This window comes from Mus caroli, unplaced genomic scaffold (genome assembly GCF_978045245.1).
Source record: "Mus caroli unplaced genomic scaffold, Mus_caroli_1 scaffold_2, whole genome shotgun sequence".
Classification (NCBI taxonomy): Eukaryota; Metazoa; Chordata; class Mammalia; order Rodentia; family Muridae; genus Mus; species Mus caroli.
This window is the reverse complement of record NW_028227257.1, coordinates 120,605,736-120,621,256: the sequence shown is the minus strand read 5'-3', so window position 1 is coordinate 120,621,256 and position 15,521 is coordinate 120,605,736. Positions and strand designations below refer to the sequence as shown.

At 40.9% G+C, this 15,521-nt stretch overlaps 1 protein-coding gene across 21 annotated transcripts in view; it reads right to left on the bottom strand.

The window, feature by feature from the left end:
• Baz2b (bromodomain adjacent to zinc finger domain 2B) overlaps nt 1-15,521 on the bottom strand; it is a 390,581-nt gene that overhangs the window by 174,410 nt on the left and 200,650 nt on the right. For 17 of the 21 annotated variants that reach the window (XM_085834857.1, XM_085834860.1, XM_085834856.1 and 14 more), the window contains one exon: nt 2,902-2,943. The exons of 1 other annotated variant lie outside the window; for it this stretch is intronic. The gene's annotated coding sequence lies outside the window, so the exon portion shown is untranslated. Of the gene's footprint in view, nt 1-2,892; nt 2,944-9,599; nt 9,725-15,521 lie in introns of all 21 variants that reach the window. 3 more of the 21 variants (XM_085834859.1, XM_085834861.1, XM_085834862.1) reach the window with 2 other exon arrangements.

Genomic DNA, 15,521 nt, shown 5'->3' with positions numbered 1-15,521 from the left:
CTAATTGAATGAATGCCTCCTTGTTAGAAATTAAAGTATCAGGAGATGCATGTGACTCTGATAAACTTATGTATGTTATAGATACATATGGAGTCTCAGGACATCAGACTAGCTTGTAAGGGGTATGATGTTCAAGTGTGAGGACCTGAGTTTGATCCCCAGAACCCATATAATAAGGTGGGTGTGGTAGCCACACTTGTAATCCCGGTGCTGAGGAGATAGTGGCAGAGCCCTGGGACTCACTGCCTAGCAAGCCTAATCTAATCTAGGGGCCTCAGGTCTTGGTGACCAAGCCTGGCTCAAAAAACCATCGTGAGGGCTGGAGAGATGGTCCAGTGGTTAAGAGCACTCACTGACTGCTCTTCCAGAGGTCCTGAGTTCAATTCCCAGCAACCACATGGTGGCTCACAACCATCTGTAATGGGATCTGATGCCTTCTTCTGGTATGTGTGAAGACAGCTATAGTGTACTCATATACATAAACTAAATAATTCTTAAAAAACGAAACAAAACACGGTGAATGGCTCCTGGGCGTTGATACCATGGTTGCCTTCTGGCTTCTACACATGCACCCAACACACATGTACACATACAGGGGCATGCACAAATATAGATAGAAGGTGGAAATTTATGGAAGCAAACATGCAAGGGCTATGATAAATTGTGAATATTGTAAAATTTGATGTGTAGGTCTTTATAGTTGATTTCATGTCTCTTAGCAATCTATAAAGAAGCAAGCGAGAAAGGTAAGACATTCTATTTAAATATTGGTACAACCCTTTCAAATAGACACAATGCATCACTTCATAGCTGACTATACCAGGGCATAAGGTTGCAAAGTAGCACACAGTGACCTCATTACTTGCACTCGACATCAACCTAAAACCTATCCTCCTTCCTGTGTACCCTGTTCAATACACACACTGAAATCCTCATTCAATTTTAATATAGGGGAAACTAAAGATACTAAGTAATTCAGCTACCAATACGTTTATGACTACCAACAAACACTTGCTGAGTACAGTAGAAAGTACAGTGAAAGGTTGATATATTCAAAATCAATCCAAAATCTGAGTCAATGATCAGTAAAATAAAACTAATAAAAATTAAGCATTACCAAACTGTTAGGGAGAGAGAATCACTTTCAATTAGGATGATTAGGGAAGCCCTCAGAGAGGTGACTGAATATACACAGAGCTTTGGGAGAAGATATGCTTGCATCAGAGTAATCGTTTAAACCTTGAAAAGAAAAAAGAATATTCTATATAAAAATAATGATATAAGAATGGTGTAAGATATATGTAATGCAGCATATGTCATTTATATGGGATACAACATTAAGTTATTATCCTTGAATGTTTTGATGCATTCAGGAGCCAATCAGGATATCCAATTAGAATATGGATCTGAACTAGCAAGAAAGAGCAAGTCACTAAACATCTTCTACTATGGAGATCGTTTTTACAAGACTGGACTTAGGATCATGCGCAAGCTTTGATGCAGCTGGCAGTGCTCCTCCTCACCAACACCCAACACCAACCAGTGCGAGCTGTACTACCTGTGTGAGTGCAGTACAGAGGGAAAGAAGAGCAACTGTCATTTCCTTTATGTTCTAAAAACTGTTAAAATATTTTAAAATTATATACCTGTATGTTATAGAACACAGAAATGTTGCCTGTAGCCTTAACTTTGCAACGCTAAAGTCCACAACTTACTCCTATGCCATCTCCTGATGTCATCCATGATATCGCATGGATTCCTGACTGGATCCTTTTCTCCCCACTGTCTTCAATAACTCGTTATCACCTTTCTCGCCCCAGGCTTGGTGGCCCCCAAAGTCAGTGCTGTTGTTCCCTCTTCTCTCCTGACTGGAGGGTGTGAGCAGAGACTCACAGCCCGGCCACTGTCACAAAGTAAAGTTTCTAAGCACAACCACTTAATCTCAAAGGAAGACTTCTTGTCTTTACTTAGTGCCTCCTCCTGAAATTCCTGGATTTAGAACACGTGCATTTAGCTACTTAATAATTATTTAGCTACTTAATAATTTTAACTTGATTAGCAGCAGGACATGCTGCATAGAAAGGTTCCACAGAAATGCTTTACTATGTTGTTGTAAAATATTCAGTTAGGTCAATAAAACTCAGATGATTACAAACAAAACAAAACAAATCAAAAACCCCCTTAGACACAATGTGGTGATCCAGCGCTTGCCTAGTGTGAGGCCAGGATTCCATCCTACCACAACAAAGAGTGAAGACAAAGGGAGAAAGGAAAAGGAAGAGCAAGGGAAGGGGGGAGGGGGGGAGGAGGAAAGGGTGTATTGAGAGAAAGTAACACTGCTTCCTTAAGCATCAGTGGGACAAAGCAGTCAGAAAGCCTTCAGGGAAAAAGAAAACTCCTCTAGTCAGCACAAAGCAGCAAACCCGAAACAACTTCCAAAAGAAATTCTGTGCGCAACTACTAAGATCTCCTGCGTATGGCTTTGTCTTAGGATGATTTTAATGCCTCTGCTAAAGACCGCTTCTATGCTTAGTTAAGAGTGTGCTGAAAGGAGGTCCTATAAACAATTTCCTCAACGCTCATTCTTTTGTTACTCAGAAAAATACTTTTTTTTTTAATGAGAAAAACAAAATGAAAAAAAGATGACAGTATGATTCACAATGAAATACACATGTAATAATTTTAGTTATGAATTAAATTTTCATCTTAAATTATTTTAAAGTTCTTTAAGGCATTTTACAAGTATTTAAATGCCTAGGAATATGACTTATGAGTCACTGAAAATGTAAACATTCAAGTGGCTGGTGGAGAGACGGTGGTAGTTTACTGATAAACATCTAACTTGGTTCTTATTCTCAGAGAAACAAATGGACTTAGAAGCTGAACAGTCACCGGTCTTACTGTGTCAGTGTGGTCAATCTTGTGACATCACTGTTGGGAAACCTGCAACAGAAACAGAGAATTGGCAATCAGCTGAATCACACTGGAACATTTCAGAAGCCATTTCCTTAGAACTTGTCTGAATTCTCCTTGAATTAACCTAACATGAAGGAAACACAAAACTGCCAAGACACAAACGGGAACAAAGCTCCTGCCGCCTTCAGTGTTTCAGGGTGGGCTTCGTCCAGAGACAGCAACATTACTTAGAGAGTAACCTACAGGCTTGGTTTATCTTCAGACAGTCATCAGGAAAAGAATCGCTGGGTCTTAAATGTATCACAAAGGACTGATTCTAAGCACTTCCTCTATGATTAGTAGCCCAACCCGCAGTCAAAATGTCATTTACTGAAAACAGGAGAAATTGCTACACACTAATCCTTATCAAAGATTAAAAGTATCTCCTGGACGAATCCAGTGTAAGCCGGGAACCCAGGGGAAACTGTACATTAAGCCACTTCCTAAGCTGTTAATGACTTGCAGTCTATCCCTGAGAAATCTGACCTTCTAGAAACTTCTTCATTAACAGGGCTTTATTTAAGACATCTCTTAAATGCTTTAGTATTAAAAAACAACACACTGTCAGTGTTTTCAGGTTAATAGCTTTCATGTGTTGCTTTAACAAATCCTCATAATAATCCCTTCAAAAAAAAAAAAGCAGAAGATGAATAATCTTCATTTCACTCTCAGGGAGAAGCTTGCACCAAAATATGAGAACTGGCCACACAGAAGGAGCTGTCATGGCTTTTGTGAACACCAGACATACATGTGGTGCACTAACAAACATGCAGGCACACTGTGAACATAACAAAGCAAAACAACAAAATACAGAGCAAAGGCCACCTTGATAGCCCACTCCACACTGTTAGCACTGAGTTCCTGAGGAAAGACGCCGTGAGCCCTGCTTCTAGAGATGGAACCCAGCAGCTGCTCAGTGTTCAGCTAAGGGAGAGAGCAGGGAGTTGTGGCGGTCTTACTGCATCTAGTGCAACTCCACCATCTATAGAGAGCTACAGATGTAAGCAAAAAGCACGTAAGATTACTACTGCCTATTTAAGTAAACTAAGTCACTGCAGGAAGCATTTAAAACACTTTCACTTTAGCAAGCAAATACAAGCAAATACGCAAAACAAGGTAGTGAGTGATGGAAAGCTGGGGACTGTGAATTACAGTAGGGTAATAAAGAGTCTGCAGAGTTAAGATTTAAACTTCTGAAAGCAATTGATAACCCAAGATATATAGTTTTTTGTTAAAAACTGTGTGTGTGTGTGTGTGTGTGTGTGTGTGTGCGCATCTACAGTGACAATAAAGATCAGGAGAACTCAGATATCACACTGAGTATCAGGCCCTTGCTTCCCACCTTGTTTGAGGCAGGATTTCCTCTTTGCCCTTCGCTGCTGTGGACAAGGGTTCTCCTCCTATCTCCTCCCATCACACTGTAGGTGGCTTCTGCGGACCAGACACTGGTCTTCATGCGTTTAAAAGGCAAAAGCATCATTCACTGAGCCCTCTCCCCAGTGGAGGTTATGAGGGGAATTCATGTTAAATTAACAAGACAGCAAAGCCCATAAAGTTTTAAGCTGCACAATGAATAGACAGGTAGTGGGAGAGTGTGGTGAGTTTGTTTCGAAAGCCAGTAAGATCCATGCTACTATCATTCATTCAAGTGGCGATGCTCCCTTAAGCAGGTAGAAGTTACAATGCTGTGTGCATGGTACTGACTGTGCGACACTCAGGAGAAGCTCCAGAGCCTCCATTTCAATCGTTGGGTTTATTACGTTCTCTAGACTTGGAGTCCGCTTCACTTTTGTGGGTGGTATTTTTATTTCCTACTAAGTTTTTTTTGTTTTTGTTTTTGTTTTAAAGTTTATTTAAAAATTTTAAAGAAAATCCAAGATTCGAAAATAAATCCTATAAAATTTAGTTCAAATTAAGAGTGCAGATGGGTTCACTAAGGTAAACGGAGAAAGAACAGAATATCCAGCAAAATTTGAGGGATTCTGATAAACTCGACTCACGAGACACGGAGAAGAGGTGTCACAGGCTCTCTGACTCAAAGCAGAATACTGAAAAGTCGGCAGAGCTAGGTGAAGAGCCACCTCTGCAGGGAGAGGGTACCGAGGAACTTCGGATAGGGTGGAGTCAGGGAAGCGGAGCCTGAAAACACTCCTCTTTAAACTACCTTACACTAGCAAAGCAAGAGGCTACACAGATAAAGACCATTACTGTATTGTCTGGATCCAAAGGATCCTTCAAAGGATGTCTTTCAAACAGAAAAAAAAAAAAAAAGTGACTACCATTTGAAACGAATTTCAGGTGTACGTGTTTGTTTCCATACTGGAGTGGGTGATGAATGAAGCTCGTATTAGTTACTTCTCTCTGTCCTCGCAGGGGTGGGTAGACACAGACAGCCTTCCTCTGTACCCATGAAAACATTATGCAATCCCTCTAATCAATACAATAAATAGCAAAAGAGTTAGTTCAAGAATAAATACACTTTCTATAAAACTCTGCAGTGCTCAAGAGGAAATAAAACTTGTGTAGATAGATTGAAAGAATATTCATAACTGGATAAAATATAAAAGTAAATGCTCCATTTTTTAAAAAAAATTACAAGACTATGCTAAAGCATATATGCTTTATTAAAACCCGAAGCTGACATTATCAAAAATTAAGTTTAATTGTGGCATTTTTCACATGTGACTTGGTAGGTACTTGCATGAGGGGGAAATGTGAAATGACTCTAGAGAATAAAGCCAGACAAATATAAAACTTCTCATAAAAATCTAAAGTGAGTTTTATAAGCAACAGATAACTACTTACAATCATGTCAAAACTTGGAAATGTATTCAAATCACACATATAAAAAGTAATGTTTTGCTGGGCATGATGGCACACACCTTTAATCCCAGCACTTGGGAGGCAGAGGCAGGTGAATTTCTGAGTTCGAGGCCAGCCTGGTCTACAGAGTAAGTTCCAGGACAGCCAGGGCTATGCAGAGAAAACCTGTCTCAAAAAACAAAACAAAACAAAACAAACAAACAAAAAGTAATGTTTTGTTTTATGAAAATCTAACTCAACTAAGATACTGGTTATGTACCATTTTTCTACAAGGAACTATTATAACAGATCCTTCAAGTTTACCAAACCTCAGAAAATACATATCAATGTTTCTCACCTACAGATGTGAGAGAACAATTATTAGTCATAAACATTTTTCAAGAGGTTAGCATGTACTGCCTTCATTTTTACCCTCACTCTGACCCAAATCAGAATGCCATCCAGGTCGTTGGCTTTGGCAGCAAGCATATTTTCTCACTGTGCCATCTCACCTGGCCAGGCCTTTCTCACATCCCACATCTTAGCACGCTACTTTACCTTTTACTTGACAGTGTTCTGTAACTTTCCATATCTACGATGTAAGAATACTCAGGTCTACTGAAAGGACTGAAAGAAACAATATCTACTTGCTTTATTCAGCAGCCAGTTAAACATGGAAATAAATATTGATGGCACCTAAAATCACTAAAAGCAATAGTTATAGACTATTAAATAGTTAAACAAAATAGTTTTTGTATCTTGTGTTGTACACTTTTTTAAAGAGGTAGCTACACAATAAAGAGAACCATGTCTGAAGATATACCTCTGTGGTAGGATGTTCGCCTGACATGTATAAGGTGTGGGTTTGAATCCCAGAACTCATATAATTATTTCCAAGATGTATATAAGAAAAATAATTTCAAAAATCACATGTGTATAATATGTTTCAAGCATTGCAAGCTTGAATTGTGGACATAAGCCAAATTTAAAACAATGATAAGCTTCCTTTTTCCCTTTTATTTCTGCTAAGAATAGATCCCAGGGCTTCACACCTAAGCTCTGAACTGAGACCCAGTATCCTGGGCATTTATTATAGGCATATACTGGAGGGATTGTGGGCAATTATTGTAGATGGAAAGAAAAGCACAGTCAAAGGCAGGGACAGCCAGAAGAGTCCAGTCTAGACATGACCCTGATCCACATGAGAAGAGGCCAGGGGGAGGGCAAGGAGGGGGGAAACAGGTGCAGCAGCCAAGCAAGCAAAAGGTCAACGGGGGTCATCAAAATGGCTGGAATTGTTTAGGGAAGGGCCTCTGGGGAGCGGGTGGGGTGAAATACCATCTATAATCTATAACAGGTCGGGATGTTGGGAGAAGCTGCTGGCAAAGTCCGTTTTGATATGTTCAATAGTCTCCTCAGCCGTTTGTCCAAGGATTTGAGACCTACTTAATACAGACCTCTTAGAGTACCGCACGATTGTGGCTCACAGACAGGTAAGAAGGAACATACATATACACATGAATATAAATAAACATTTTTTAAAGTAGAAATCCAATACTAGGGAAACTTTTGGTGATGTAATTTGTTCAGTTCTATGCAAAGAGGCTTTATGCAAACTTTAAATATTTAATTATTTGTTACTATTTCAAATGGTACAACTGTGCACTTTTTTCTTTATGGTATTCGGGGTAGAACCCAGGGTCTTGTGTACTCAAGGTGATAGCTTTATTGATTGAGCTTGACCACAGCCCCACATTTATGCATTTCTGGATATTAATACCAAGTTAAAATAATACTCTTAAATACGTCATTTTTATTTCACCTAAGGAATGTAGGCAGATCTCAATATATGCTTAATAAAGACAAGGCACTGAATTCAATCACCAGAATTAATAAACTAATAAATAAACCTACCCATCCTCCCTCCCTCCCTCCCTCTCTCCCTCCCTCCCTCTCTCTTTTCCGAGACAGGGTTTCTCTGGTTCAGTCCTGGCTCTCCTGGAACTCGCTCTGTAGAGCAGGCTGGCCTCAAACTCACAGAGCTACGCCTGCCTCTACCTCTTGAGTGCTGGGATCAAAGCCCCCACAACCCAGCAAATTTCTATTTTTAACAAAGCAAAATAGAAGCCCTCTCCATTCTGTGAGGTATAATATATTCATTTCAGTATAACAGCCCTACATTTGGAGAAAAGGAACTATGGTTTTTTTTTAAGTCTTACTTTATGTGTATGTGGAAGTGCCTGCATGTATGTACGTGTACCATGAGTGTGCCTGTTGCCCGCTGAGGTAAGAACTTTACTGTGGAGCAGTTATGACTACCATGTTGTGTACTGGAAACCGAACCCAAGTCCTCTGCAAGAGCAAGAACTCAACTCTGTGCCATCTCACCAGCCCCCATAAGAACCATCTTAGATCCAACAGTAATCAAGTTTATCTTTGGAAGAAAATGTTTATTTAACAAAGGAACCCATAATGCAAAAGTGTTTATAAACACAAATCGTCTTTATTCTTTAGTTTTAGAGGAAGGAGGCTTTTTGTGATTGGTTGGTTGGTTGGTTGGTTAAATTGTGAGGATGATATCACACTATGTTGCGAAACTGTAAAAGCTTAGGCTCAAGTGATTTCCCCGAGTAGCTGGGACTACAGATGTCTGCCACCATACCCAGGTGAATTGAGTTTCAAAATTTCCAGGTTGCCTAGCACTTAAGTTTCAATTTGCTTTACTGTGTCTGGCTCCGTAAATTTGCTATAATTCTTTTGCCTCTCTATGCAATGCTAAGGTGTAAAATCTCAACAGACCATAGAAAACAATAAAGTGCAGTTTAGTAACAATTTTAATTGTCTTAGCCATTGGACCCTCATTTGCTAGAAATTATTTGTTTCCTATGTAATATCAGAAAGAAAGTAGGCAGCTTTAAGAACACAGAAAGTTAGAGCATGTTTTGTTAGTTTTGTGTTTTCTGATTAATAGAGACAGTGTCCTACATACCAAAGGCTAGCCTTGAGTTCAGCCATCCTATTGCCCCTGCCTTCCAAGAGCTGGGGGCTTTGAACTTCCTACCACATTCACTTAAGGCAGAGTTTTAACTAAGCAATAAGCATCCTACATAAGAAAGCCTGCCATCTCAGTTTAAAACAGGCATAAAATAGAAGGTATTGGGGTAGAGTGTCAGGGGAAGCCAGTGCTAGGCTTACTCATGAGGTGGGGCGAAGACTCCACATTCAATTCCAGTACCAAACATAAATAAAATACAGTAAGCATCAATAGAAGCCATTCAAACAGTGTAGCACTACATTCTGTTGTGTTAAAATAGCACCAATTAAAGAAATGCAACGCAGCAAGGAAACGGCAGGCCATTTCCTGAGCTGTGCAGACACTATGGGGGAACCCAGGCCAAACAGTATTTGCTAATCTCTGCAGAAGAGATCTGTTTAAAAAAAAAAGAGGAGGAAAAAGACTTAACTTCAGCCACAATAAATTATTTTACTTGAACAAAGAGTGATTCACGAACCAAGCAGCATTCAGAACCAGAGGTTCTGATGGCTCCCTGGCAGTGACAGGAGTCGACCATGACAAGTCAAGGGTGGATCTGATTGGCTGAACTGGATGCTGCTTGGCAGTCTCACTGGAAAGCCTCTAGTTTCTGGTGTCTACTTTTTAATACTGAGCATCTGCTGGGTGGGGGCTGGGGCCTTATTTAAAGTGTTGGAGCTGCCTTCCTAATTTACAAAACAAACAAACAGAACCATTAACACATCCAAAATAGAAAAAGACGGGAAACAGCCAGATTGTATGAACGTGGTCCCAACTCCACGCCCGCACAAAGTAGAGAAGTACTCACTGACTTCAGTGTGAAGGCAAGTCAAGGAAGCACAAACGTAAAATGTGCTTTCTCTTTAAGGTTCAAAGAGGCTACGAAGACAACAGTTCCAATGATTCCTGCTGCCGCAATGATTCTCTGCTAGGCTAAAAAAAAAAAAAAAAAGAACAGAGCCTTAAACCTGGTAGCGAGTGACTCTGTGAAGTAAAGCGTCTGTTCACTGTAGTGATGAAAAACTCTGAGCCTTACAGGCTTCCCAACACAAAGCTATCCGTTTATTTTTAATAATATGGGTATTTTCTCTGTCTGTGTCTGTGTGGCGCAAGTATGCCTGGTGCCCATAGAGGACAGAAGAGGGTGTCAGCCCCCCTAGCAATGGCATGACAGAGGGTGGTTAGCCACTGTGTGCTAGGAACCAAGTTAACTCTCTAGCTCTCAGCCAGCGATTTTCATTCTGACCGTTGGCAATTCCTTATCAACAAAAACAAGAACATCAATAACATATAGTTCTACTTGTTGGGTAGTCTATATTTCTAACAGAAAAAGTAGACCTCTAACTCAATATTGGTCCCTAGGAAATCATTACAAGTTCACTGACTGGACTACTCATAAACCTAGAAGGTGATTCTATTCCCGCCCATGAAAAGTGTAGAAATCAATCAAATGATAATCTTATTTAACACCCTCCAATATTGTCAAATCACAAACTAAAAGACAGTAAGGTTTCTTAAGAATATTTTTTCCTAAGAAAATTTCCTTCAATAGTAAACAATAGCAAAGGTGAAAACAGAAGCCCAATCTATTTACAAACATTAAGAAGTACATTATCAAGATTCCAACTCTCACTGACAAAAATCAAAAATACACTTGCTATTGATCCCCATTCTTAGCACAGAAAACTCAAAATTCTTCAAATTTCCACCTTGGCTTGCTCATTACAAGCCTTTGTTAGGAACACTTGAGTTTATGCTAATCGGGCAATGGGGTAGAACACTCTACATAGCCTGAAAATGGGGCCTGTCACCAGAAAGAACAAATAATAGGAGTCAGAACCTTTAGCGCCCCAAATCTCAGGGACAGGTCGTGGGTACTAGAGATTAAGTGCTACAAGGATTACTAACCATGATGTCCATGATTTGATACACATCTAAGTACGTTATCAGGACGGTAGTCACCCCTAGTCCATGGAGACAGAAGCTCAGACACTAAGCCATGCACCAGACACTGTCCTCTGCTCTTCCTCATTTGGCTGTCTTCCTGCACCTTTAAAACGATCCATACGGAAAGTCCTAATTTACAGGGTATTGATTGGGATTTGCCATCTCAAGAGGGGGCACTGTTGTGACACTTGTTGAGGTTTGGTCTTTTGCTTGTATTGTAATGCTAAATACTGGCCCCCAAGGCCTGGATGCCCCAGGGATGAGAGAACCAACAGGAACCCAAAGGACACACCCAAGTGACTGCTAGGTAACCTTGCTCCCCAAGTTAACCCTGATTCACCAATACTGATGTCTTCAGCTAATGGCTGAAGAAGATGGGAGGGGGTTGTCTCCAGTTCCAGCGCTTGGGGTCTGGGGAGACTATGGTGGGGAAAAGAAGGCAGAGACGGGAGGAAGCTGCCACAGGGCAAGTGACTCTTGAAAACACGGCCATGAGGACTGGCCAAAGGGAGTTAAGGGATGCCCAGGTGGAACATGGCAAGTTATAAAATGGGATTATTGATGAGGAAGTGGATTCTAATAGCAGAGAAGTAGATATCTGCCCAGCTCTAGTGCTGGTTAAGGCCAATCATAAAAATCAAAGTTGTGTGTCTTTTGTCTGGGAACTGAATGGTCACAGGCAGGGTAGAAACCCCAATTTGAGATTAAATAATATCAACAACACTTGAGTCTTAGCTTCTGTGACCTGAAGCATGTGCCACACTGAAATAAGCTGCCATCATTTAGCTGATGTCAGTTAGAGAACGGCTTCCTGTGGGAAACACATCTGGTTCTATGAGTGAAGCATAAAGCAACACAGGGGAGTTGTTTGGGTTTTGGTTGGTTTTTTTTTTTTTTTTTTTTTTTTTTTTTTTTTTTTTTTTTTTTTTTTTTTTGGTTTGGTTTTCTGAGACAGGGTTTCTCTGTGTAGACCTAGCTGTCCTGGAACTCACTCTGTAGACCAGGCTGGCCTTGAACTCAGAAATCCGCCTGCCTCTGCCTCCCAAGTGCTAGGATTAAAGGCGTGCACCACCACTGCCTGGCCCCAGGGGAGTTTCTTTGGCCAGCTCCTCACATGAAGGAACTTATTCTAAGTAGAACTACAGATCTTTACATCGGTTCTTTCCTCAAACTGTAAACTGTATCAAATAGTCATCTCACTATCCTTTCTGGAAAGATACACATCACACACACACACACACACACATACACACACACATACACACACACACATACACACACACACACACACACATACACACACACACACTGCAGTCTCTCAAAATGTACCTACAAGCTGTATGTGATCAAAAACCTCACTAGAACACAGTTTCCCTAGGTTGATGCACAACTTTTGGCTAGAACGCACATGACAGCTTCTTACTGTTGTTCATGAAGCCAGACAAAGCAACACTGTCTATTGAAAGGTGGTAAACTTATTAAAAGTTACATACACACTGCTTGTCTTCCCACCTTACCACTCTAGTCTTTCAACACAAACCAGCACTTCTCAGAAAGCTCCGCTCACTTGTTCACAGCTCCACTTCTGAGGCAAATGGACACAAGAGGAAGGAGGTGGCAGTGCTGCCAACTGGGGCTGAAACATTCCGGAGGTTACGGAATGTGAGCCAATCTCTTGGGTGAAGTAACAGGCGACTGACTCACTTGAGAATAAGCAAAGGTTGTTCCCACTATACCTTCATCTCTTCATGGAATTCAATTTTTAGCAGTACAAGCACTTTAGAGTCAGGAACTACTTGAAATGGAAGTCACATTCCCTAAATATGGAAAAGCAGCTCATTCCTATCGAATCAAGCCTGTTGCAATCCTATCAAGAAATGCAGGGTCAAAATGCCATTTTCTCCTCATCAGACCCCTGCCTGAAGGGTGAGCTTGGGAGCAGAGAACTGTCTCCCATGCACAAAGCGCTCAGAACCCAAAGCCTTAGCAGTCACATTAAGAACAGACCCTAACCTGAACAAGCCAGCAACAAGTCAAACATATGCTCTCAGTTCTTACAAAGTTGTATGTACCATAGCAAAGAAAATAAAATGATACTATTCTAACCTAAATGAAAAATCCATATCAGAGGCTGGCCAGGAAGACTAACAGGGCAATTATCCAACCTAATATTACACAGGCCAAAGAAATAAATACTTCAGATTAAGCTGAACTAGACTGTAGGTACTTTAGACACTTTTTCTATTAAAATAATTTTGTTATGACTAATTAGGAATATAAACGAATTACTTCTATAGGCTTGGGTTTTTTTCTTTCCCCCTTAGGACTTTAGAATGATGTCATGCTATATAAGAAATCTGGCTTCAGGTTAGCAAGGAATATGTATGTGACTCTGACCTTAAATGTGACTTGTTCATGATGTCCTCAGGTGACCCATCAGGACTTCGGTTTTACTATACTATAATTACTAGCGTCACAGGGAAATGGTGAAATTGAGTTAGTTGAAATTGTAAACTATTTTGAGGTACCCAAATACGAGAAAGGGGTAGGACATAAATAAAAGTAATTGCTATGTACATGATGAAACATACTGAAAAACAATCTACGAAAAATATAGGTGAGCCTGAATGACATTATGATCAGTGGAATAAGCCAGTCACAAAGGCAAATGTACGATGACAGTCAAATTCATAGATATGGAAATTAAACAGCTGGGTATGTTTAGTGGGTACAGGGTTTCAGCTATGAATATGAAAAATGTCCTGGTGAGGAGCAGGATTATGCGTAAAGCTACTTAATGCACATTTAAATGGCTACAATAATAAATTTAATGTTTATGTTGCAACAACAATTCTAATAAGTGTGAAAATCAGGATATAAATCATAAACCAACCTTAAAACCATTATGTTGGTTAGGTTTTTGGCAACTTTACATAGACTAGAATCAAAAATGGAGTATCAGGAGCTATTTATTCTGTAGACAAGTCTATGGGGCACTTACATGACTAATGAGGAATGAATGTAGGTAGACTGAGTCCATGGTGGGCAGGGGCACTGTGTGGTCTCTGACTGTGTAAGAAAGCAAAGTGTGTAAGCCACAGGAAGGAAGCAGCAGTCCTCAAAGGTCCTGCCTCCAGTTCCTGCCTCCAAGTTCCTGCCTTCGGATTCTGCCCGATTCCCTGGAACTGTCATAATGTATTTCCTCCTCAAATTGCTTTGGTCCTGGTGTTTGTCACAGAAACTGAAAGTACACTACAACAACCTTCTAATTTATTCATTAAAACAATCTTCTAATTTACTCACTTGTTCCTGAACCATTAATTCAATAACTCTCTTATTCTTGGATGTCGTAAATATTTCTGGGTGTTTGTTTTGTTTTGAGGTAAAGGCCGAAGTATAACCTTATTTAAAAAAAAAAAAAAACCTTATGTTTAAGGGGGTTAACGCTTTAACCCCCTTGTAGCTCACCACCCACCAGAGATAGTGGAAAAGAAAGAATACAGAAGAAGTGAACCTGTTTGGAAAGGTTCTTTGGAGCAACTCCTGTCTGTCTTGTCTGGAAATCAGCAGTTTAGTTCACAGGTTAGCAGGCAGCAGCAGCTCGATCCACTTGCAAATACTTAACAGATACTCCAGCAGCCTAGTAACCAGAGTCCGGTTAGCAACAGCAGTGACACCACCTAGCAGAGACAGCCAGGCCTCAGCCTCAGCTCAAGTCAGCAGGAGGGACAAACAGAAACACCAGAAGCTCTGTGCCTCTCTTTGGCAAACAAAGATCAGCAAAGACTGAGCGACCCACAAGCGTAGCACAGCTAGCTTTCCCAGCAAGCCAAGCTCTGTCTCCATCACTCTGTGGAGCCCAAACATCACATGTCCTCCACGTCCTGCCTCAGCTTGTGCACCTAATCAGCCCTAGTCTGCAGTCCCAGCAACTGTAACTCAACTACGCAATGTAAGGCAGACCAATACATGCCTGTCGTTAGCAAAGAATCCTTCACCACGAGCCCTTTCATGGGCTTGCTTTCACAGAACAACCTGTCTCCTGTGTCTGCTTCAGCGAAATGTTCCTTTATGAGTCTGCCTTAGCCTTTCAGACTTGCATCCACTTTAACAAAACGTTGCTTCACATGTTTGCCCCAGCAAAACACATCCAACCAACTTTCCACAGAACCCTTAAGTTTCCACTTGACTGACGCTCACAGCCCTTCAGAGTGCTGGGACGACAGGCATGCACCATCATGCCTGGCTAGTGAGTACTGACTGTCTATGTGACACTGCTGGACCTGTAGCAGGCAGAAGACGAGTCTCCGTCTTTTAGAGTTTACAGTCTAAGTATGATGCTGAATAACAAGGACAGGGAGGAATGGCAAGGAAGGCAAATCTTGTGACCAGGATAAAGCCAGGATGAGGAGACGGACACGCTCCACGGCTTCTGCATGGGAAGTCCTGGGGTTCTTAAAAACAACAAAAATAAATATAATATAATACCAGAAAGTGCGGGGCTGGTATGGAGGAAGTTGAAACTGTAGAAAAGGGAAGCAGAGATCACAGAAGACCAGGAAAGCCCCAACAAATGGATTGGATAGACTCCCGCCCCTAGACGGTATGCTTGACTAAGAGCGGTGAGCCTGGCTTTACTGCCCTTTCAGAGTCACTCTAAGAACCTCGAAGTAGGGAATAGGACAGGAAAATCAAAACACAGACTAAGTTAGGGGCTCAACTATCACCGGTGTGGGGCAATTGTTGGGATCTGGTCTCTGAAAGACAAGATAAAAGGTTCATA